At 30.6% G+C, this 3749-nt stretch overlaps 1 non-coding gene across 1 annotated transcript; it reads left to right on the forward strand.

Moving 5' to 3' along the window:
* The first annotated feature begins 840 nt into the window (after positions 1–840).
* On the forward strand, positions 841–928 carry TRNAS-GCU. Its single transcript has one exon. It is a non-coding gene; the product is annotated as a tRNA-Ser (tRNA).
* Positions 929–3749: the final 2821 nt, after the last annotated feature.

The following is a 3749-nucleotide window of genomic DNA, read 5'->3' on the forward strand; positions in this document are numbered from 1 at the left end:
CGCAATTTCATAATCCAATTTTTCAATGTCTAAGTGACCTTTGGATACCAATCACGAGAATGTGTATTTGTTCTCGAATCTGTCATTGAGAGGAAAAGGATTTAATCCTTTTAAGAAATAAGGTTTTTGATCGGAATATGAATCAAACCGAAGGACCCTTTAACTATTTAAGGGATAATAGAACGAATCACACTTTTACCACTAAACTATACTCGCTACAGTCCGATTATTGTATACAAATGCAATTTTTGTCGAACAGGGGAATTGTGGTAATTAAGATAGGATAAGAAAGGGTCGTCAAAACCACTAAAATCATAAAAACCACTAAAATCATAACATAAAAATGCCTCTAAAGCTTCTTTTTTTAGTCCAGCAAGGCGGTAAACATAAAATCAAAAAGCAGAAAGAGAAATGAGACTTTTATTTTGATCGAATTTTCTATTGCATATATTTTATTTTACCTTTATAAAAAATGATAATTTTTTCTTGTTGCTTGAATATTAACTATTCAATTAAAATGAAATATTACAACTATAACAGGCATTTTTGTTTTCAAATTCGTTGGAACAAAAGAGGCCAAGCTGGGTACTGACCAGACTAGGCCATGAGAAAAAGAGGGTCCTTTCGAACAAAATCAAGACAAAGAAAAGAGTTTTTCTTTATTTTTCTTGATATTCTTGGCTCTTCTGAGCCCTTCCTTTACTTTAGATAAAGAAATAAAGGAAATTGATGATAAAAGTTGTACATATCTATATAATATAGAAAGAAAAAAAGAGAGAAAGAAAGATTCTTTCCCTTATGTTATGTGCTATCTCATGTAGTAATTATCTTTTTGAATTGGGAGAGATGGCTGAGTGGACTAAAGCGGCGGATTGCTAATCCGTTGTACGAGCTAATCGTACCGAGGGTTCGAATCTCTCTCTTTCCGTTGATGACTTGATTTTTTTTTTTCAAATTTTGAAATCCTTTGTTCTTATTCTTATTTAAATATGTGAAATAAACCAAATCCTTAGAAAATTTTAAAATTAAGCAAGGAAAAACCTTTTTATTTTATTCTTCACGTCCAGGATTACGTCCGGGATCATTAGATAGGAATCCAAAGATGAAGAGAGAAACAAAAAATATCACTACTGTGTAAACGAAGAGTTTTAGAGTAAGCATTACACAATCTCCAAGATGATTTTTTTTGAAAAAAAAAGAGAATAGATCATCCATTTTTCTATCGCATATCCTAGTTTGACACCAAGCAACGAAGCTCTTTCTCTAAAAGAATTTTTCTAAATTCTTTTCTAATAAGAGTTTGTCATTAACCAAATTTTATATACACAAGAGGAGCCTAATAAGGTCTTTCACTCGAAATGAAAGTGCAAAAAAAGAAGGAAATAAGTTAACCCGGATTTCTCGTGACTATCCAAGAATTTCAATGTTTGAATCGAGATTTCAAATGGTAAAGCTTATCTGATTTGATTTATTGTAGAATTTTTTCTCGAATAACTCATGAATTTTCTAGGATATTACTAAGGATCTCATCGAAAACTTACAGCAGCTTGCCAAACAAAGGCTAAGAGAAAAAAGAACAGAGGTATGACTGGCATAATATCTATGATTGGATTCAAAAAAGCATAGGCCTTGGGCAATTTGCTGAAGAAAAAACTACTCGAATAAAGGGTCGAATTAAGACAGATACCGATCAAACTAAAGGTATTAAGCATAACAGACTTTTTGTTCTTGGAGATAATTGCATTTTGATTGAGTTATTGATATAAGGAAAAGGAAAGTAAGTAAGGTAAACAAAAAATTATTCTTTTTCTTTGAACCCACCTAATCAAAAATCCTCCTTTTCTCAAAGGAGAATTGAAAAAAATCATATTTTCATACAATATCTTAATTGAATTATATGTAATGATCAATAAATTAAGTTGAATTCTATATCTACACATACCAAAAACATAGCAAAATCCCAGTACCAATCTAATCTATTCTATAGATATTTGGACTAGAGTTGACAAACAAATAAAACCAGCAATATACTTTTTTTGTATCGGATAGAAATCTAAATGGGGCGTGGCCAAGCAGTAAGGCAACGGGTTTTGGGCCCGCTATTCAGAGGTTCGAATCCTTCCGTCCCAAAACATATATATTCTATGAGAATATAGATTGCTTTTTTAACAATGTTCTGTTTAAAATCGAAATGTTAGCTGGAATGTGATTGTTGTTTCTGATTTTTTTCTTTGATGAATCTTTCAAAAACTAAATCGAGATGCGGAAGAATCCAGATTCCTTATCTCGTATTTTCTACCCCCTAAATTAAACTAATTAGATTTAATTTTCTTTTTTGTAGATTTCTTTACTTTTCGTCAAGAGTGGGGTTTTGGTACTAATTAAATTCACTAAGTCTCTTAATTCTTAATCAATGAGTTAGGCTAAAATAGCAAAAAAAGGAGCAAAAACTGGACTTAATCTGGACTTGTTTGGCATTGTGCCTAGACAGCTCGCATTTCGGAAAAATAAAAAAGACTAGGACACCCCCTTATTTTCTTTTGATTTATGCTGCATCAGTCCCATAGAATGGGGTAGATAGGAGTTAATCAGTAATGGGAAGGCGTTCATTTCAATATCTATAAAGGGTGACAATTGCTCAGTCTATTTGATCGAATTGATAGATACGAACACCTCCCCATTCTTTGTATTTTATCAATCAGATGAAAAAAAAAGAATAAGAATTCAAACCTTACCTGACATTAATCTTTTTTTATCTATCTCATAACTCATAAACAAAATTGGATTTGTTGTTCGGTGTATTTATCTATTGTAAATCATTGAATGTAAATCATTGAAATCGTTGATGATTCACTTAAAAAAAAAGACTTATCTTTTTTTCTAAGATGATCAAAAGTTATTTTTAACTATCAAATTTTCTTTGAATAATGATATGATGTCGAAAAGAGAACTTTCTAAATTTATTCGAAAGTTAGAAAGAGAAATAGTTTTAATCATTCCTTTTAATCATTCCCTATAAACTAAATCTTTCTCTCCTATTAAGTCACGTGAAGATGCAAAATCAAAAAGAATTTATTTATTCATCTTATTTTTTATTATTTTTATATATTTTTTATTATTTATATATTTATATAAATAATTTAATAAATATTTAATAAATATATTAATTAATATAATATGTATTAATTAATGTAATATGTTAGACAAATTAATATTAGCTATGGGCTCTTACTAAGAGACTTCTTCAGAAAAATCTTTCTCCACCTATATCTATAGTATTATTTATATCCCTTTATATCTCTATACTATAGATTATGGTGTTTATACATCAGCCCAACCAATGACTATTCATGATTCCATAATTGAATCAATTCCATACCGGTTCTTAGAGGAATGTTATGGTAAAACTTCGTTTGAAACGATGTGGTAGAAAGCAACGTGCGACTTGAAGGACACGATCCGTTGTGGATTTGTACATCCACCATTTTATGTAGGAATGAAGGTGCTCTTGGCTCGACATCATTGGTTCTGTTTCACTAGAACCCCTCGCTTTTTGTTGTCTTGGAATGTAAATAGTCCATGATGGAGCTTGAGTAGAAAGTATTAATTTATTTCTCGGGGCAAGGGTCTAGGGTTAATGCCAATCAATAAAAAAATTGAAACAACTTCGTAAATATATCTTCGGTATGGAAATCGAAAGAATCCAATTCGAGCAAGTTAAAAATTCCAAAATTTCTTTGAATTGATCA

This window comes from Capsicum annuum, unplaced genomic scaffold (genome assembly GCF_002878395.1).
Source record: "Capsicum annuum cultivar UCD-10X-F1 unplaced genomic scaffold, UCD10Xv1.1 ctg82550, whole genome shotgun sequence".
NCBI lineage: Eukaryota > Viridiplantae > Streptophyta > Magnoliopsida > Solanales > Solanaceae > Capsicum > Capsicum annuum.